At 38.5% G+C, this 22,418-nt stretch overlaps 1 protein-coding gene and 1 long non-coding RNA gene across 15 annotated transcripts in view; one reads left to right on the forward strand and one right to left on the reverse strand.

The window, feature by feature from the left end:
* The window catches only part of DTNA (dystrobrevin alpha), a 357,028-nt gene that overhangs the window by 45,035 nt on the left and 289,575 nt on the right, over nt 1-22,418 (forward strand). The gene's annotated exons all lie outside the window — the stretch shown is intronic.
* The window catches only part of LOC132023563 (uncharacterized), a 34,073-nt gene continuing 28,128 nt past the window's right edge, over nt 16,474-22,418 (reverse strand). The window contains exons 2-3 of the long non-coding RNA XR_009405989.1: nt 18,449-18,556; nt 16,474-16,599 (exon numbers count right to left, since the gene is read on the reverse strand). This is a non-coding gene — a long non-coding RNA (uncharacterized LOC132023563). The remainder of the gene's footprint in view (nt 16,600-18,448; nt 18,557-22,418) is intronic.

Here is a 22,418-nt window from a genome sequence, read left to right on the forward strand (position 1 = left end):
GGGAGCCTGCTTCCCTTCCTTTCTCTCTGACTGCTTCTCTGCCTACTTGTGATCTGTCTGTCAAATAAAAAAAAAAAAAAGAGTTGAAAAACCATCACCATTATTACCACTGAAAGTCTTCTTTTAATTTATTAATACTATTTCAATCTACCCATGTATATACTATTTTTTAAAGATTTTATTTATTCATTTGACACAGAGAGAGAGAGAGAGAAAGAGAGAGAGATGACAAGTAGGCAGAGAGAGGGGGGAAGCAGGATCCCTGCTGAGCAGAGAACCCAATGCGAGGCTTGATCCCAGGACCCTGAGATCATGACCTAAGCCAAATGCAGAGGCTCAACCCACTGAGCCACCCTGGCGCCCCTATATATACTGTTGTTAACTGTTCTGTTAACTATACTGGTATGGTATTCTTGGAAAAAAACCTGCTTCACCAACCACTATGTTTGCTCTCCTAATGTATAACTGAACTTCATATACCAATATGGTACTAAGATTCTTAAAATTATTTATATGATTTATATCATGCTATTGTTCTCACTACTCTTCGTCTGTTTTTAAAACTGCTGTCTTGCTAAGACACTACCTTTTTTGGTGATTTGGAGCAGTTTATTTTAAATAGGGAGTATTTGTTCCTATATGAACCTCACCTTGACACTGTCTGGATTTAGACATCTTTAGGTGTCCATTTTTGTCTGGTTTCTAACTTCTTCTGTAGGTATTGGTTTATTAAAGGTTTCCCCTTAAAGACTGCTTTAATCCCATTCTATAAATTTGAATACACATTCTTCCCATGATGATTTATCTCAACAGCAAAAATATGTACATCTTTACACCTGAGCACCTTTGGGTAGAAGACACTTAAAATATAGCAGAGAGAAGAGGCACCAAGGCCCCTGAGCTGCTGGAGCTGACGTTCTAGGAGGACGAGGGAAGGCTAAAGAGGTACAAACCTACATCAATAGGATGATATCTGGTGATGATAAATGCTCTGAGAGAAATGTAACAGGGAGATGTGATGGGGGGCAAGTAATGGCAGGGGCTACTTTAGATTAATTTAGATTACTTCAGATCAATTCCAGAGCATTGATCTCTGAGGAGAGGATAATGAAACTATAAACTCAGTGAGGAGAAGGAGCCTTTTTACGAGTATATAATAGAACAGGGCTGCAGATAGACAGACTAACATGGCGGTTGTTGATGGTGATATTATCAAGGAAGAGAGAGAGAGGAAGACAGGAATAAATTTATTGATTGTATTACTGAAGCCCACTCTGTCCTTAATTAGTAATAATTTATGTCCAACTTGGAACATTTTAGTAGGAAAGGGGATGCTATTGATAACTACTTAGGAAGCATAGTCATCACCTGGGACCATCAATCAAACCGGGACATATGAGCATTCTCTTGATTATTTTTCTCTCAATTTGGTCTGTCCGTTGTTGATAGGAGAGTATAAGATCAACCATCCCATTTCACTTTGCTTTTTATAAAACAATTTCTTTATTCTAATGGTCTTTCTCTTTCATTTGATTTGATTTGATATTTAGATTGCCAAAACTGCTTTCTTTTTATTAGCACCTACCTGGTAAACTCTTATCTGTCCCTTTGTTTTCAACTTGTATTTGCCATTTTGCTGAACATTACTCTAACAGACAGTGTAGGGATATTTACCCAGACTGAGAAATTCATGAAACTTATTGTATTTATTCATCTTTATTGTGATTGCGAACACTTTGTATGCATTCCTTGCATTTGTTTTTTATATTCATTATCCTTTTTTGTTGCTTCTTTTTGCCTCCTTTTTGCCTTTTAAAAAAGTGAACAATTTATTCTGATTTTTCCCTCTAAAGATTCTGAAGTCATGTATCTTATTTACAGTTTTCTAATAATTGCTCATAAATTTACAACACATTTTTTGATGTTTTTAATCTTTAATCAAAGTTGAGAGTTAATCTACCTGGCCCTCCCCTTCCTCCTAAAAGTCAGAGCACAGTTTTTCTTCATTTTCCTAGATCTCAACAGTGTGCTGGAGGCATTTGCATTACTGTTCCAGATTACTGGTAAGTTTATGGCAGGCCTCCCCTCCGTGTGCTATACTATCGCCATTCTTCTTTTACTGTATTCAACCTATATGAGGTGCCTAAAATTTCAGAACTGTAGAATTCAAATTCAAAACTTCAGAATTTGAGAACTGTAACTTGCTTTGTAGGCAGTATGATATTGAAACATGCTTCTTAGGGTTTTTTTTCACATGATGTTTTACATTTTTAATAAGCACTGCATTCTAATATATTAATAAAATAGAATTTTCTTAGATTTCTTCTTTTAAAAAAATACTTTCAAGTGGTGTTTATATGACTCTATTGTGATATTCAGGTTCTTATCTTCAGCATGACAAGCTCTCTCTCTCTATCGATTGTCAGGCCTGCTATGTTAGCAAGAAAGGATAAGATAGTTAACAGAAAATTACAAATAGACCTCATTACCTTAAGAATACATCAAGTACTCATATTTTGAGTTAATAGTAACATTAGCCTATTATAAAAATTTATCTGAGCCCCTTACCTGAAGGAGTTTAAAAACCAACATTTCAAAAATGTAAAAGGGCATGTTTTTGCCCTAATAGTTTTATGGATTTAAGCAGGTGTAGCTAGTAATTAGCAAGGTGTTCTGATAGTTCATAGAACAGTTTGACTTAAGGGAGCAAAGGAGAGAATATCTTTTATTATCCCTGCATTTCCCCCCCCCATTTATCCATGTCACTCTGCTATTATAAAAGCAGCTGGCTGACTTACATTATCTCTCCACCTGAGACTCAACAAAGGTCCTATACCCTCTTTCTTCGTTCCCCTCCCATATCATTTGCTGTTCAACAAAAGAGAACATTTTAGCTCTGACATATTTGACTGCTTTTATACAAGCATTAGAGATACCATTGTTATAGCACAGAAAGCCCGTAAATTGGTATATGGGTTTTTATTTATTTAATTTGGTAAATGGGTAGTACATATTTCTCATATACAATTGAAAAAGAACCACAAATTAGATAATAGCCATACTTTATTATATGATAGAAATCTGAATTGTTTCCTGCATATAAGCTAAAAATACATACAGAGGATGTGTTACCGTAAAGACTTGGATATGAGAGAAAATTGTTTATTTTCACATTATGAGTCCAAAGTAAATGAAAAAAAAATTTGTACATGAAAGTCTTTGTTACTTAGGAATATTTTATTTGCTAATATTTATAACCATTATAAAAGTTTTGTCTGGATCAGTAATGGAAGCCATTTGACCGACATTCTTACCTAATATTATGACAGATTTCTCTCGTACCATTTTATAACCCTCTTGTGCCAAGGGCCAAGGGTGAAACCTCAGAATGATTTTCTTTTCTTTTTTTTTTTTTTTTGAAAAGAGAGTCTTTTTTTTTTTTTTTAAAGATTTTATTTATTTATTTGACAGAGAGAGATCACAAGTAGGCAGAGAGGCAGGCAGAGAGAAAGAGAGAGGAGGAAGCAGGCTCCCCGCTGAGCAGAGAGCCTGATGCGGGACTCGATCCCAGGACCCTGAGATCATGACCTGAGCCGAAGGCAGCGGCTTAACCCACTGAGCCACCCAGGCGCCCCTCAGAATGATTTTCAACATGCTATAAGCGCTATTGATGATCAGATGCTATATAGGATAAAAAGCCTTTCACTTTGAATTTATGTTGATTGATATAATTAATCAGGGCATCAGGAAAAGAGAATCTGATGGGGCTAAGCTTGAATGATGGAGCTATTCAGTACCTGAGATTGAATGAGGTAAAACATGAAACTCATTAGCAGCACCAAGGCCTGAAAATAATTTTCTATCATGGCGAACTGTTTCTTGGGATTTCGTGTTGTAGAAACAAAGGAAAGAGATGAAAAAGATAGGACTTATGATGAAAAGATGAACGATTTTCGTCAGAAATATCCAGTTTTCACTTAAGAATAAGAACACAAATGGAAAGAAAGAGAGAAGAGCTATGGGTCTGGTTTTCCAAGGAATGCTCTGACGGGGACAGAGAGAGAGTGAGGCTGTCCAGAGGATTTGGGAAAGTAACTGCCCTCCATGTGAAAAATATTGCAAATGGCAGGTATACTGTTTTATTTGTACTTTTAAACTGGTAAAACGTAATGCTATAAGGCATTCTGTCCATAAGAGATTGATGGGAATTATTCTTAATTATTTCCTTACTTGTCAGACATTATTTATTTAGATGGCACATTATCTGAACTATAGGAAACCATAGGTATGTGTAGGTTATCCTATGGGATTATTCCTGACCCCAGTAGATCTTTTCATGTACTTTTACATCCTTGGAGATTCAGAAGTTAAAAAAAAAAAAATAGAAGTAGATACATTGGTTGGGTTAAGTTAGGAGATTAGCAGTGTATATGCCACTAAAAGGTGTGGGTAGAAACTTCATTGCAGGGGCCATCTCTTCTATTCATGGATAGTTAGTACAAAAAAACACTAGTGCAGGGACAGTTATGCATATTACTGTTTGGTATAATTTCTTGGAGGTTATAAAAATAATAACTAATATCACTTCTGCCCATATCACCTTAGTAGAACTTAGTTGGTCATGCTTGGCTCTAAGAAAAACTGAATTTGTGCTAAATTGTTAATTGGGAAGCACAGGAAAAGTTTTAAAGATGTAGAGGTAAGGCACCCATAATACTAATTTCAGAGATAAACTCAGGTATTCTTTTAGCATATTTCCTTCCAGACACTTTTCAAAGCACTTTTATGTACTTGAGATCATTCTTCCTAAATATTTCTATGTCCTAAATAGTTTCACTAACCTGTTACACGATTATTTTTTCACTCTACTAAACTACATATAAATGTAATTTTAAATTAACATCTGTTATTACTTTATATGAATATAGTGTATTCTCACAATTTATTTTATTGTTCTGTATTCTTTCTGTGTTAAGTATGTGTATCAAACTATCCAAATTAGAGAACAGATTTAGCTTCTATAATAACAGAACCCCAAAGTTCAGTGAACTAAATAAGATGTTTGTTTTTCTGCCTCGTGTCACAGTCCAGTGGGAGCTAAGCTGTCTTGGGCTGGTAGGCAGCTCCATCATCCTCCACATGTAGTGTCTACTTGTGGGTTGAAGATATTCTGACAATCTTTCAGCTTGGAGGAGGGAGAAGGGGCTTAGAGAAGGGCTCACAATTATTTTAAGGGCAAGATTCAGGATGGCACACATCACTTCTGCCCACATCACATTAGTAGAACTTAGTTGGTCGTGCTTGGCTCTAAGAAAAGACGAATTTGTGCTGAGCACCCATATGTCCACATAAGTTCTCTCAGTGTAAAAGAAGGGAAAAGGATATTGAAAGACAATTAGCTGTTAACTGCATTTTCAAGTAGGCTGTTGTGGGAATATCAATACAGTCAGGAAATAGAAGCCAAATATAAATTGATGTTGGGTTATTTTGAATGTTCTCCTACAAGGAAAGCCCTAAAATTCCTGTAAGAAAATTTCTAAAATGGATTCCATTTTATGCCTTGGTAAATTAGTTAAAACTGTATTGAATTTTGCCTTAATTACAGGATCATTGCCTCTTACTTTGGATTGACTTCTAAACTTGATTCTAGTTTCCTAAAGTTAACTTGAAAAAAAAAAACAACTACTACTTTTAGATGCCCATTGGAAATTGTATGAGCTATGAAGGCAATGGCAGTTCACTGATTTGTTAATTTAGAAAAATTGGAGATAATCTACATTTATAAGTTCTTTTCAAGTAATTTAATGAAAGGTCAGGAATAAGAGGTTCCAGACAGCCCAGTTAAGTGTGGTTACTGCTGTCTTCATGCCTGTGATTTCACTTCTGTTAACATAGCTACTGTTGCTTTTGGCCTAGGGAAAGCATCCTGCAGCAATCTTGACTCATTCGCTTCTAGCAATAGTTGTATCATTGTCCATAAGCACATATCTTTTTCTTTTAGGACAGAGCTTTTAAAGATATAAACCTCTGACTAAAGAGATTTAAGAATGGGAGAAGTTGGAATGTGCTGTCAACACTAAGTTATAGTATATATATATATAAACCACCAAAAAAAATTGCACCTACTTTATGTCATCTTCAAAAATTTTTTTTCCCTATTTGAATTCCTTTTTTGACTAGTAAAATTAATTGTTGCTACATGCTTTCAGAACTTCTTGCCAAAAAGTCAGTAAAACTGCTGGAAAAGTTGGGTGACTGGAGAGTGGGGTGAGGGGGAGTTCCATGCTGAACGTTTCAAATTAGAAGGACCTATTAGTCATCCAAAGATGATATTGTCTGGTAGTTGCATATATAAAGCTGGATTTCTTGGGAGGTGTATTAGGCTAGTTATAAATTTGACGAATAGCTGCCTCTAGATGCAATTTAAGGGTGGGACAGTGGATGTTCACTGTCTACTGAGTGAGTGTGCTTAGAGAAGAGAAGGAGTTGATCACGGGGTTCCTAGACACTCCACACATACATCCAGGAGCCCCACCCAGCGGAGTCTGAGAAGCCAGGAAAAGTAAGGTAGGAGGATAGTGAACTAAGGCATGCATTTCAGCATGGAGGGTGTGTGTGTCCCCATGGAGTTTACTGACAGGAGTTGTTTCAGTAGAGCGGTGGAGGTGGAAATACGGTTACAGTGACTTAGTATATATGCTGCCGAAGTGAGCACAGAATTACAGTGGCTTAAATGGTAAAGGAAAAGGAAAGAGCAAATTTGGAGTTCTGCTACTAAAGTGGAACTAGAAAATGTCCAAGTAGCTGGACAGGGATATACAGTTAAGGATATTTGTTTTTCTTTTTAATCTTTTGAGGTAGAGATATTATAGTATGTTTCTTTGTAAGCTGAGAGGAATGATCTCATAGGGACGAGGAAAATTTTTTTTAAAGATTTATTCATTCACTTATTAGAGAGAGAGAGGGAGAGAGAGAGTAAGAAAACACCAGAGGGGGCAGAGGGGGAGGGAGAGAGAAAATCTCAAGCAGACTCTCCACTGAGTGCAAGCTTGCAGGACCCTGAGACCATGACCTGAGCAGAAACGAAGAGTCAGACACTTAACTGCCACTCAGGTGGCACCCAGGTGCCACTCAGGTGCCCCAAGAAGAGGAAATCAATGGAAAAGGGAATAACTTCAAGAACAAAATCCTGGAGGCAAGCAGGGGTGGGAACCTGTGGCTGTGTGATGACTGCAGCCTGAGGTAGTGATTCTGACAATTTACCTACCATCATGGGAAAGAGAACAAATTACATAGCTATAGATGCTGCCGGTTTGGTAGACGTGGTGATGGGAAAATGAGAATGTTCTTTTATTCTGATTTGAATTATTTCAGTCACATTAAAAGCAAATCAGTAACTATGAGAGAGGACTGGGGAGAAGGTGTGGATGGTTGGAGGAGAAAGGAGATGGCATTAAATAGCCTTCATATGTGGAGGTGGCAATTGGCCAGGGAAAAGGAGCAACATTTCCAGGCAATGTGGAAAGTCCACTCATAGTTATAACTATAGAGAATAAGCCAAGGCTAAAATCTTTATCAAAGGAAGGAAGCAGAACAGTAGATACATGTACCAGGAAAGGTGTTAGGTGCTGTAATCTAAGGGAAGGTACCCGAAAGGAGCTGGATTTGTTTGCTTGTTTGTTTTTAAGGAGGAAAGTTAAAGGGCTCAGAAGAAAGACTGGATTGAATATTTGGTGAAGTAGGGGCCCAAAATGGAAAGATATGTTCTCACAGGATAAACATCTTAGTTAAAGAAGTGAACTAACCTTTAAGAAGGTATTCAGAAAATTCACAAAAGAGGTTGGTAATATAAAAGATTTTACTGAATATGGACGCAAAGGAAGAGATTAGGGCTCATTGAGTAGCAAGAGGTCAGACTAGAAGATGTCCAGGAAAACGTGGAGAAATTTGTCCTGGAGAAAAGGGATGTCAGGAGCCATGGACTTCTGGTCATGATGGAGGACTTCTGGTCATGTGGGGGAGATAGTCCTGGCAGTCAATTAGGGAAAGAGGATAAGCAATCCTAATTAATGGAAAGATATGTTCTCACAGGATAAACATTCCCTCCTTGGGAATAAACAAATCATAGGAAGCTTGTGGCATGGAGGAGGGAGAATCCAGGGGCAGTGGGGAAGGGGCGGAGAGTAGTGGTCTCATGGGAGCCCCACAGAAATCTGAAATCTGTGGGCCTCTCATTCAGTCTAGCTGTGAACAGTGTCTTGTTTAGGTTGGAGGACATAGAGGGGAAGAGAACTTGCCAGGAACATGGAGTAAATTGTTCTAATTTTTGCTTCCATTGATTTCTACTCATCCCTTTGCCTTATATTTTAGAAAATGTCTTTTGATCATACAAATCTAAAAAGCTACAGATTCACTTTTATCATTATAATTTACCACTGAGAACCCACCATCGAACCCAGACAGTCCAATTTCAAATTGCTTCAATGATTTGTTGTTTAAGATTATCAGCTCCCTGAATTGAATCTCATGGAATTCATGAAAATCAGGGAGACACACATCTCTACAATGGTGATATATTCCTTCCCATGGACTATTTTTCTTCTTTCTGACCTGAATGCTGCTTTGGTTTTATGCCTAGTCATTAATGTCTCCGTAGTAAATCACTTCTGATAAAGGCCAATCTACATTGCAAAGTGTTCCCTTAACATACCTGCCAATTGAGGCAGAGGTGGAATCTGAGGTGTTCCTAATGTGAATCGTTATTTGATTCAAGTTACTGATTCATCAGGTTGCTTAAGAAATGTCCACAGACTCTGGAAATTCTGTTTTTCTTATATTAAAAAAAAGTATAAAATTAAGAATTCAGGTTGGGGAGATATTGCCACTTAAATGAGTATTAAACTTGGTTTAATGATATGGGTTCACATACCCATATGATTCTTTAAATTAAAAAATGGGGGTGCTTGAGTGACTCACTGAAGTGTTCAACTCTTGATTTCATCTCAGGTCATGATCTCAGGGTTATGGGATTGATCCCTATATCATGCTCCATACTCAGCCTGGGTCCGTTTGAGATTCTCTCCCTCTCCCTCTGTTCCCACTTTGTGGACATTCTCTCTCAATCAATCAATCAATCAAGCCTTTTAAAAAATTAAAAATGGAAAAGTGGACACAGAGTCACCTACTGATAAAAAGAAGAAAAAAACAAATAGTGCCTATCTTGACTAACATTTCATTAAAGAATTGGTAGTTTCACACTTAAAAAGTGACTACATTTCACGTTGTGAGAAATGCATCACGTTGCCCTCATTTCTTTTCTTCTTTCCATAATGTACTAATAACAACCTCAGCGTGAATCTACAGCAAGCTGCAGACCGGAGTTAAGAAAACTGAATTATCTGACCTCTGAGTCCTTATAAACACGACATGCCGTGGTAATATTATTTAGTGCTATGCAAAATTATGCATTGGTTCTCTATCACTCATTCCACTTCATTAAATCCACTTAGAGCTTCAATAAAATTTCCAGAAATGATATTAGGATTGCTATTTTCATGTCTCTGTCTATACTTTCTTTGCTGTAATGTCTTAAAAGTATTGCTACCAGATCTGATATATCAGTTTAGACTCTTGAATATAAATATAGATTTTAAAAATATAATAATTTGGCAAAAGCATTACAGTAATAGTATTGAAAGAAACTGACCGGGGTGCCTAGGTGGCTCAGTTGCTTAAACCTCTGCCTTCAGCTCAGGTCATGATCTCAGCAGCCTGGGATCCAGCCCCGCAATAAAATCTTAAAATAAATAAATAAATGAATGAATGAATGAATGAATGAAATGAAAACAAAAAAATCATGCATAATTTCTTATCTTAGGTTCAATATTTCCTCTTTAGTGTATTTCCTAGTATTTTTGTTTAATAGGTTTACATTTTAGCATGTTGTAACCATAATGCATGTGAGTACATTTTAGCACAAAGTATACAATGAGATAGGAAATCCACTAAGTCTTAGAGACTCAGGTCTATACAATACATAAAAAGGTCATCAGTTTCAACCCCATCAGATGGACACTTGAGTTTTCTTTATAGTCTTCTCTCAACAATGCCTAGTATTGAAAAATTCACTATATCTCCATGAAACCCATTATATTATCTGTCACCTCTAAAATTAATTTAACTTTTCATAAATATAGCTTCCACACCTTTATCCTTTTTCTGGACTTGCATCACAAAGATAAACTCATTGCTTTTTTCACATGATGGCTTTTCAGCCTCATTTATCATTCCTTCTCCCAGCTTGTCTCCGGGCTCAATATCTTCAGGTTTTGTGCTTTTCATTCCCACAGGTTTTCAAGCCCACTCAGTCTGTATTCTTCCCATGCAATGCCTTCCAACTGGTTGGTTTGACACTGACTGACTCAACACAGGATGGTTTAACCAGCACCAAATACAATAGAATTAACACTTTACAATTCTGTATGTTATAGTGCAGCATAAAATCTACTTTTTTTCCCTTTTTTCCCAAGCACATCACAATGTGGATTATGTTGATTTTATAGTCAGCTAATAATCTTCATATACTTTTCACCATTTTTCTACTTCTGTATTATTCTAAATGGCATATTTAAGTAAAATGTCACTCTTCAATCTCTTATTTTCCAACCTGTAAATACTGTAGATCTCCCTTCTGTGAGTCTATAGCTCTCCCAGGTTTGTTCCTTCTACTAGGTGGGGTAGTTATCTTTCATGTCCTGCTCACCCATTGATGAACTGGCAGTGACAGGGTTGGGAGGGAAGGAATGTGGCATGCCACAAATAGTAGTTCAGTTTCCTCCACATTGCTAGAGAGACATTCATCAGTGCCATATAGATAAAATCTTCCAAACTCTTTCTCTTCTTTTCTTCCTTTCCACGTTATTCTTGTTATTTTAAGATTTTCTATGATTACTTATGTATGCAAAGAATTGTGCTAGATGCTACGGGCTAGTAAAGTAATTTGTGAATAGACTTAACAGATCTCACTAAACACTATTATAAACCCACCTTTCTACCGATAACATAATATATGCCTTAATTACACAAAATGATGGATTTTAATTTTCAATTATTTAATATATAAAGACTTAAAATTCTAAATCCACTTTGCCTTTATTGACTATGTTCATATTTGTAAATAGTTCCCATCTAGATTTTGCATATGTATACACATATAAGGTTGAAGAAAGTTCTATTTCTGCCCTTAGAGCTTTTTTTTTTTTAATTTTATTTATTTGTTTGACAGACAGATTACAAGTAGGCAGAGAGGCAGGCAGATAGAGAGAAAGGAGGAAGCAGGCTCCCCACTGAGCAGGAAGCCCGATGCAGGGCTCGATCCCAGGACCCTGGGACCATGACCTGAGCCAAAGGCAGCAGCTTTAACTGGTTAACACTGAGCCAACCAGGTGCCCCTGCCCTTAGAGCTTCTTAAAGAGGCTCTGTCAGGCCTTGGGAAATTCAGATAAATTGAATCCCCTGTGTTTTACCACCTAGTGACTTTAAGAAATGAAGCCAGTTTGCATTGATTTTTTTTTCCCTTAATAAGCCCTTCCTGCTCCTCATCACCATCTCTTCCTTGAAGAAGTTTCATAAAATATCAATTTGATTATGGGATTGTAGTAGAGTCAAGAGTGATCTATTGACCACTTATGTCTGACGTAACAAAAATAATAATGTGTTACTGATTACATGGACCACATTATTGACAGCTTATGTTGGAAGTAGTTTTCATACATTATCTCACTTGGATGATATGATGATACCACTTTATCATTACTCCCATGTTATACATAAAAAAAAAAAAAAATGAAACCCAGAGTGGTCAAGCATGCCTAAGGCCATAGAACCACCACTTGGAATTCAAAACCAGGTTGAGTCCAAATTCTAAATTTTTGTAAGTATGTCTTCCTGCCGTTACAAGGTCCTGTATATGGCCCAGGAATACCTCAAGACATACAGAGCCATGAACTATTCCATGGGCAATATGTAAGTCCTTTGCAAAATTATAATGATAATAGCGGTCTCCCTGAGGAAATTGTCTTTAGCAAACAGTAGACCCAATATGTGTAAAATAGCATGAAGTTCTAAAGGCAGCCAGAATTCCATAGACCATTGTTAGCACCTCACATTTGTTCTTGGTTAGGGAAGCTATCCAGACTGAAGTACTCTATCCACTTTGTAGAGTAATGATCCTTGCACCTGTACCTAATTCTTAAGGAAGTTAAATAGCATGACAAAATTATCCAAAAGAACCAGAATACTGCTTCTAGCCCTGTGCTCTGCTACTGCTGGCCACAGTGAAATCCAGCCTATGAAAGCACCTGGCACAATGTCTGGAACTTAACAAGCCCTGAAGGAATGTTCACTAATAGAGCCATAATATTGGTGCATTAGACTTAGAAAGTATGGGCATTAGATGACAACAGAATATCCCACAAATGAAAACATCACATAAATACTGTGCATGCACACATATGTACACACCCCCAGAAACTTGGAAAGTAATACTTGATTCACCAAAAGTGTTCTTCAGCATTGTGGCAGAGCCAGTAGACATCTGGGAAACCATAAAGATTAGAAAGAGTAGCCTGGGTGAGCTACAGTAATCAAGATAGAGGGATATGAGGGAAGGGGGGCTTTTTTTGGACAAAATTTCAGAACCAGCTGTTAACTTCAAGAGGTGGTTGCAGAGAGTGAAAGTGATAGATTCTCTGACATAAAAAGTCAGCTGGTTTTGTGAGTGCAGGAACATATTAACTGTCCCAATTAGAAATGAGAATACTTCCTTAAAGAGGTTGGATAGCTTGATATTTTCTAGCCACGAATCACATGAAAATCATCATCAGGGACATCATTTACAGGTACAAGGAAGAGCAGAAATGGGACAAGACTGGGAGTTTTTCATGTAAATCATGCTACACTCCAGTTCACATTAATTTAAAAATGCATAGCATACGTACAATGTTATCATATATTTCCTGTCCTAACTCTATGGTTAAATAGAATAGGTTTTTTTCTTATGACTATAGAAACTCTTGCTACAGCCAAAGTCTGTTGACGTAATTGAGCAGCAGTAAGTGTGTTTCAGCAGGCACTATCCCTTAAAAGGAGATCATACAATGTTCAACTTAAGTAAACAAAATCGTATGTGGGAACTTCCTTTGGTCTTAGAACAGAACTAGAGAGGAAAGTCAAAGAATCAGTCTCAATGAAATTTTCCATGTAATTGTGAACCTTTCATGGAGAGTTCAATAGCTTGGTTGCTATTTTAAATTAGAGGATGTATATATTTATAATTATATCAACAGTCATGTTTTTATTTGGAAAATTAACAGCCATTTTTCATAGCGCTTTGAAATGTAGTCTGGTGAAATTGTAGGTATCTACATGTACATTTGTGAGGAAAGATCTGTAGTTGAGTGACTGGTCACAGTCATTACTCTAACTCCACCAGGCAGTGTTGAGAAAGATGCCCATAGACTTGCAGTGGGTAAAACTTACTAGCAATAAATACCTGGTGGCGTAAAGTACCTTTAGGACAGTATCAAAAGCACTGGGCACAGACTGGGTTCTTCAGACTTGCAGATGCAGCCTCAGGAACGTGGACTGTGGTTAAGTACTATGATTCTGGCAGGTGGCAGGTATAGTTCAAGGGGAGCCAACCTTCTCCAGGAGGATTCCCTACAGAGTACATGAGAGGGCATCAGTGCAGAGCTCTGCCACAAGAAGGGAACAGGTGAGACTTGGCAGGATACTAAATTTTATGATAGAGCTTGTTAAGGGCCAATGGAAAGGGAACATAATTTAGGGGACAGAGCAGCCAGTTAGGACAGAGTATCTGACTGGCAGTAGAGGTGGTGGAAATGGCATAAGAAGGCCTGCAGCCTGGCTTTCCAGACTAGAAGTCCTGATGAATCTAGAATTCATGTGGGGTAGAAGGGAAGAACCAGTAGACAGTGCTGCAGTAGAGAACATGGAACAAATCAAATATGTATTCCTGCTAGGACATCCACTCCGTAGAAACTGTTTTAAATGTCTTTTTCTTATATTTTTCTTTATGTTTTTATGTATTTCCTAGCATGTTATTAAACTCAACCAAATACTACAATATATTTTTTTAAGATTTTATTTATTTATTTCACAGAGAACACAAGGAGACAGAGAGGCAGGCAGAGAGAGAGGGGGAAGGAGGCTCCCCGCTGAGCAGAGACTCCCCCGAGCCCCGATGTGGGTTCGATCCCAGGACCCTGAGACCATGACTTGAGCTGAAGGCAGAGGCTTTAACCCACTGAACCACCCAGGCGCCCCTACAATGTCTTTCTTATATACTTCCTAATATGTGATAAACTCAACCAGGTACCATAATAGTCAACAGCCAAAAAAACCCACCATGTATTAGTTGATAAGATTTTTAAAATGTTTTTGTTGTAAGTGGCAATAAGTAGTGTTTAGTTTATTCCATTCCATATCTGTTGTTTTCTTTTATATAGTAAGAAAGAAGAAATAATTCTATTGGTTTCTCATACCAGATTGTAGAATAAAGTTACTAGTTCATGGGGTTAGTTTCTTCTGTGTCAACACTATCAGCAAGACTTTAGGCCCCAAGTGTGCACAGCTTTCTCGAAGCACTATGTGCAATACAATTTATTCAGAGATCCTTAATTAAGAATTTACAGACGCTCAGCTCTGTGCTACAAATTATAGGAAGGATTTTTAAAATACAGCATTCTTGTAAATTGGCCACAAGAGCATAAGAAATGCCAAAATGCTTTCAAAAATGATTGTGAGGGACCGATAAGCAAAACATGGCTCTCCCCTGGCCCCAGCGATGGGAGTATATTTCTTCTCAGGTTCTCATATTCCCTTCTTATGGTCTCTGTCTAACCAAAGGCATGAATTTCAGTTTTCCCTAAGTGAGGATTTGGGTTTCCTCTGTGACCGTGTATCAGTGATACTAGCTCATTCTCATGGAGATCTGTCCTATATTTGATTTATACGGAGATCTGTCCTATAAACTGAGCCCAGTTAACCTAACACTCTCACTATATTCACTCTAAACCCTTCACAGGTTATCCTAGCCAGCATTCCGCTTCAGTCCCTGATACCACCTGCAATGTCCAAACACATACTATTTCAGTGCACTAGGGAAGAGCCACCTTTCTTCACATTCTGAGACATTCTGAGCAAGCACTTATTTACCCATCACGCATCCTACTAGACAAGAATCAACCCAACCAAGCTTCAGATTTCAGTCAACATTGTTAGTTAACTGGGTTTTGTAATTCTGAATTAATCATGCCCCCTTAATAGGTTGGGGAAGAGCTTCAAAGATTCCCCTTGGATTCAGATGCTCGAAAGGAGTTAGGATGGTGCATGACTTCCAGGCTAAAAAATAGGCCAGTGACACATTAGTCACATAGGTTCCATTTTCCAAGAAACCTCAAAACCCAAGACATAATTGACATACTGAACATTCCCTCACAAACATTAAGGCAGCACAAAACCTTTAAAGAAAGTTAAAGTGACTTTTTGTGGGTAGATTTTATCATCTAGGAAAGGACAATGGGGAAGGGGAAGCTCAGTCACTTTTCAGTAATCATCCACCCTTATTTCATTGTAATTTTCATATGATTATAAATTGGTTATTATGATATTATCAAAATGATCTAGAAGAAATGATTATAACACAAATTACCATATATTGGTCATTTACTACAAATACAGACTATTTTACAGAGATCAGATTTTTTATAGTAATATTTTGCGAGAAATTGTTTTCTGCCTTTTGTATATTTGATCATCAGGCCTTGTCACTCATCAGCAAAAGAAAAAATACATATTTCAAAAATGCAGAGGTCCTATTTTTGTCTTATAATGACAATTTTTAAATTATTAAATTTCGAAGCATGCCAGGGAGCCTCGGTCAACCTGTCATCATCTTGCCTTTACTTTCCCTCTGCTCGCATCAAAAAGGGAGTTATAAGCAGCAAAAATTGATCTTGCTATGGATTTTGCTCTGAGCTGCAACCAGCCAAGCAATTAGTCTATTGTATATGTCACTGGAGTCGTCCTCGGGGGAAGTCTTACACGAGGCAAGAATTACTCTGTGCTCTGAGCTGTATGTATAAGGCCTGACTCCATGAAAATTACAGGGTGCCTTGATGCAGACAAGTTCATGAAAGACATCATTATTATTTTTCAAACTACATTGAGTTCTTAGAAATGTACCTTTTTGTTCCCTTAAATTACTTGTTTTCACTTTTTCTTTATCAGAAAACAAAACATGCCTGCTTACGTAAATCGTGTCCTTCGTTTATAGATACAGGATAAGCTCAACATTTGAAAATCACTTCTAAAAAGACATGGGACTGAGCTCAAATGACCAAAGTTAGATTACATTGTTTAGAAAAACATCATTGGATACAATACCTTGGCTTTAAGAATATGAATTTTAATATATCCCAGGTACAAGATGTGTCTCCATGTATCAGCTGAATTTTGATCACAGCCACCAAACTGTTAATCCAGGCAGAACCTTTCTTGGATGGTTTAGAGATAAATCTAAAAGAAATTAAACTAAATACGATTTAGTGGAGGATTAAAGAACTATCACATAAAAATAGTTGAATGTTAGGGAGGGGAGAGTGAGTGTTTTTGGACATCAGGGCAGCCTTTAGCCTCCCATTTTTTTTGAGGCTCAAGGGACGCATCCTTGGGTCACAATTCAGTGGAGACTTTGATAGTTCTCTTTTAAAAAATGACCTCCATGTTTTCCACCCTGCCTCAAATGTATTTCTCTGCTATGAATTTATCAATTGGACATTGAATTGAGAAGGGATGGCCTACTTTGCTTGAACAAACAGGGCTGTGACCTCTCTACCTGCAGCCTTGCCTGAGTTCATGGGCTTCAGTTATTCACACAGGTTAGAGGAATTACCCAGACAGGGAACCAGCCAGAGGTGTGAAGGGAAAGCATCTCCGTGTCATCAACTTGGGTCCATGGGCTCTCCAAGCAATAGAAACTGACTGGGACCAAGAGGGAATTTCAGGCAAGACTTTTCAGGGGGGCTTATGCTCCAGCACAGGGACACAGCCCAAAGAAAGGGTTCATGCTGGTGTCCCCAAAAAAGGACAGAGAACGTTTTTAAAGAGTCTAAGGTGGGAAAGGAGTGACATCTAAGAATTCATCTAAGTCTGCAGAGGTAGAGAGAGACACGGAAAATTGAGTGTGCAAGGACAGAAGACAGAACATGCTTTATCATGCATCACATGTCTCATTAACATGTTAAATCACCACCACTGGGCATGATTTTTTTAGTATCATAATGAGGGAGAATGTCAGAGAAATGTCAGCCCTGGGGTCAACCTTGGTGAGGCTGGTTTGATCTGGTCTTCTCCAGTCTTGTAGTCTAATCCCCCTTAGGTAAACATGCTCCTTTCACATTCCTGTAAGATATGTTACTCAAGGGATAAGATATGTTCCTTCAGCCAGGAAGGAACGCTGGGTTTCATGTTCAAGATTAAAAGGACCTGAGTCTAGTCTCTGCCAACCAGGCCATCCAAAGAGGGAAGATGTGTTTCTCTTGGGCTGAATTATTTTCACTTTTTCTCCCCTCCCAGTAGAAATGATCTAACTTTAAGAAGACTTGATGATAATTAACAATACACAGAGCATTTTATAATTGGAGCATTTCTTTCAGTGTTTAAAAAACACAGAATTAAAAGGAAGGTACCAAGTGATTTAAAAAGATATCAAACCATGTGCTTTGATTTCAAAGAATTTAAGCAAATATTTATTATCTGATCGTGTGCATGGCATATTCCTTCCCTGACACCAGGCTCCCGACTAGGTTAATTTCTGGAACTCCCCAGCCTAGAGTCAATACTGATCTTTGGCTCTACCTCCTGCTTCCTGGAGGGCTTTTACTGACCCCTGAGCAAAAATACCTTCAGACTTTAGCAGAGGCATTCCCCTGCTGTTAATAGAGGGAGCTGCCTGAGGATTGTAATTCTCCCTCTGTTCTTTTGAATGACAGGCCAATTAAAACCATTTTGCCTTGGAGGAGATATTGCTAGATTGGAAACAGGGAGCAAGTTCTGGTCCACTTAGATTTTTGTATTTGAACTCTTGATTCCTGTCAAGTCTCTGCAGTGATCAGGAGGTCATGCTAATGACAGTTCTTTACAACCTTATCACACTGTGGTGTTTCTTCGAGCCCTTGTCCACACCTTAGTGAGTCGCACCACAGATCCCTTCAGATCCCTTTCACGTGAGGAGAAACGTGATCTAAGAGCCCCTCCTTGCAGACTTGCCTTCTGATAATTTCTTCAGACCGTTGTTCTTTCTGCTCCCCCTCCCAGAATAGTCACGAGAGCCTGGTCCTTCTTTCTTAGAAGTGCTGGTCTTTACCTGACCATCTGTCCCTCCATGATCTGTCCACACCGGACCCAAAGGGATCTCTCCAGAAAGTCAGTCTCACACCAGTATCTTCTCTAAGTCCAACCATAGAAGGATTCCCTGTGGTTTAAAGGAGAATGTGAAAAAGATTCAGGGTAACTCAAAGCCCTTTAGGACCTGGACCCATTCCTAAGCCTTGACCTTCTGTAGCTTTCGCTGCCCTAGCCTCACAGGTCTTGGAATCAGCACTCCTTATGCTGCTCTGCCCCCACAATTACAGCCCACTTATAATTCAGACCCTACTGAGCCACCATTTCCTTTGCAAAATTTTTCTGCCCCTAAAGTGAGTAAGATGCCCCTTCTTTGGGCTCTCTAGTACCCAGCACACACCTCTGACCTAGAACCTGGCAAAATGTACCTTACTTTTTACTACAAGTGACTTACACATTCATTAACACTAGACATCTTTAGGCTGTCATCCAACAAGTATTCATCAGTTTTTCATAATGTACAGGTTACTCTCTGTGGTGTCTCTCTCGATCAGATGGGGGCCCCCAAATGTGAGGTGATGGTCAGGGTTGGAAGGCAGTGGTGTGGGCTGTAAAAGGATTCACCCTCGGCAAAACAAAGGAGATAGAATTTTATTGAATACATTGCAAGGGAGCAGTGGACAGGACAGCAAAGTCTGCGAGGAGGCAGACAGTGGTGTGGGGGCTGTTTTTAAAAGGGGGAAGGTGAGGAGGTATGGGGACATTAGGAAGTTATCTTTTTTTTGTAGCTGTGCCTGGTTGTAAGTAGCCCATTGTTAGTTAGGGCCTATGGATATTTTGAAGTGGGTCCCCGATGGGCCTGTCTGTATCCAGCTTGGGGGTCCCTGTGGGCCTTTCCTTCATTCCCCTGCTCAAGGCTGTTTGCCTAAAAGTGTCCTCTACAATTTTATTTCCAGACTTTTTTTTTGTTGTTTCTTTTCCTATTAGCTTTCCTTATAGTTTTTTCCTTGCCTTTTGCGTATTTTTCTTTACTTGCTTCTGTGAGCATTAATCTAGAGCCAGATTAGATAAAATCCTTTATTATCTGCAGCAACTACTGACTTATTACCAATAATAATGACTGTAGTTATTTTGAAAGTTGATTCTTAAAAGGGGTCCCCCAAAGGGTAGTGTTGAAACTGATCTGGTGTTTGATTTATTTGACAGATGAATCATAATTTGAAATTGAATGAATGAATTCGTCTTGATGAACTTCCGCCATTAAAAAAAAAAAATGATTTTCAGTAACTGTTATCCGATGTCAAATGTTGCCTTAGCTATGTTAACAAAAAGAAAAAGCAAGCCCAATTTGGAGTCATTCGCCCCCTCAGGACAGCAGACTAAGACTTAGTTACAATTTTAACCTGACCAAGGAATGTGACCTTAGAAAAGGCAATCTGAAATTTCCAGAGCAGTACCAGCCAGGTAATCTGAATGATAAAAGCGCTGCATCCCATCGCCAACCCCCCCCCCCCCCCACCAAAGGAGCGGTCCTAGCCTGAAACAATCCTTTCCTTTCTTTTGCTAATAACTTCTTTGCCCCAAGCTCCTTTCTCTAAAATAAACACTTCCATTTTGTGCAACTCCTCAGAGCTGTACTGTACTTGATAGATGGGGTGCTCTCAGATCTGTGAATCACTTAATAAAGCCAGTTAGAAAAAATAAATAAAGCCAATTAAATCTTCAAATTTAGTCAGTTAATTTTTTTTTTAACAGGCATGTTATTAAAGGAGGTTCCCCATCACCCTCTCTGCCTTAAAATCCAAGTGTTCTCCAGGAAGATGGGTAAACAACCAGAAACCTTTTCATAGTGTACTTTTCCCTTTTTCTACTATCCTAGAGTGCCACCTTAGTTGACTTAGGCTTCTGTCTAAAATTGAGGGGAAAAAAAAAAGGAACTTGCTGCCGTTGCTATCATAACTAAAAGGTTCTCTGAATAGGTAGAGTGGTTTCCCCAGAAATTCTGCAACTAGCATTTCCCAGATACTATTCTCCAAGAGTTTAATAAGCAGAGTGTCGCGGTAGCTGCTGGAAGGCTGTGAGCTTGGTTGGTTGCTGTCATGTGTTCTGGCATGTAGATCTAAAGGCATTGTGAACCTGGATCTTTCTGGCTCTCCTACATAAAGTAACGAGGAGATGCTGGATTATCAGAAAAGAGTCCAGATGTCAAGCTAGTATTTATATCACATCAGGGTGGAGAGCAGATGGATGAGCACATTTCTCAACAGATTTATCAAAATTATCTAAATTCTTAGGTGCCCTTTAAGTCTAAGAAATGACATTTGGTATCTATCTATGTTTTAATATTTAACCCGAATTGATTGCATTGCTAAAAAGAACAAGAAAATTAGCTAGTTTTGTTCTAGTTGTGTTTGCCTAAAATGCATTAAGATATCAAGTTATCTCAATTCTTTGGGCTCACTGCATTGTCCTCCAGGGAGCTTTATTTAGCTTGCTTTCTTTACTTTCAAGGTGAAGCAGAAACCAATATAGCTCTGAATGTATCGCTCCCAATCAAACATAGATGCAACCTTCTAAAATAAAGTGTTTCCATTTTGCTACAATGTTTTGTTTTAAACTCATTCCTCCTGGTCACCATATTTATTTTTATGACTTTCAGTTAACTGCACAGCTTTCTTTGCTGACTTTGCTCGTATTCTGTATTGTTCAATAGAGTGTCTCCTCGGGCTCTGCTTTGAGTCCCATATTAACTCAATTTTTTTAAATCCATGCTGCAATGGATCTTTTATTTCCTTTGCTGTGAAATATAAGGCCATCTGTTGAGGTTGGGCTGTTAGTATTTTTATCAACCCTGTGACTAGACTGGACTCCATTCATACTCTCTTGATGGATCTAGCCTCTCAGCCCTCAGAACAAAAGAGTTTTGTTTTAGCTATCCTATCTTATTGCACAGTGATTGATCATTTCTCACTCACACTCTTAGAGTTGTGAGTCACTCAGATGAGGGCCTTCCCCTGCCTGCCCCTCCACCCTGCCCACATGTGGGCCAAGACCAGCGGTTCCATCCCCAAATTGTATCTCATAGGTGTTCATCTCTGCACAGCCATATCCACAGCCTTCACTCAAATACCAGTCACCAACATCTCTTACTGAACTAGTGTAGCATCCAGTGGTCTTACTACAGAACTAACACACTCTTTGTATAACATCCAGGATACCTTCTTATGTTCCCTTTCATTGGAGCTTTTTTTGGTCTGTGCTTGCTGGCATTTCCAGGCTGATTTTTCCAGTGCCCAATCTGGGATGTCTCAGGCAGAAAGAAAACCTAAGGAACCCTTTGCCATATTGTTTCTCAGGCTCCAAGATCCCTAGCCACTCTGTCTTCTTCTCTCCCGCGTTCTTATGTTTGTTTTTGTATGTAATGGCTAGGGTTTTAAGCCGAACTCAGCAGGAAGAAGAGGGAAAAGTGTATCTACTACATCTAGTCTAGAACCGAAAAGTCCAGAATGTCATTTAGAAACATAAATCACAGTGTGTCACTGTCCCAAGTTTAAGGCTTTCATTGGCTTTCCTTGCTCTTAATATGCAGTACAAAATATGTCCATCTACGAGACCCAAAATACTGTGATCTCAGCCTGTCTCTTCAATAGGTACATTGTGGCAGTTGGCTCTCATTCCATTCAGTTGGACTTTTGTGTCCTCAAATGCACAGAAGTTCTTTTCTCACTCAGAATGTTTCCAGTTGTTCTCTTTGTCTCAGCAATTTGTTGTCAGTGCTACTCTGCTTGGCTCTGTCTGAGCCTTCAGCTTACATACCTTTCTTTATAACGTCTTTTCCTAGCTCTCCTACCTAATATTCTCTTACCTTCCTTATGTTTACATTTTCTTCAGGAATGAGTATAAATCAGATTTTTCAATTTTAACTTTTTTTTTAAAGATTTTATTTATTTATTTGACAGACAGAGATCACAAGCAGGCAGAGAGAGAAGAGG

Source organism: Mustela nigripes, chromosome 8, assembly GCF_022355385.1.
Source record: "Mustela nigripes isolate SB6536 chromosome 8, MUSNIG.SB6536, whole genome shotgun sequence".
NCBI classification, from domain to species: domain Eukaryota; kingdom Metazoa; phylum Chordata; class Mammalia; order Carnivora; family Mustelidae; genus Mustela; species Mustela nigripes.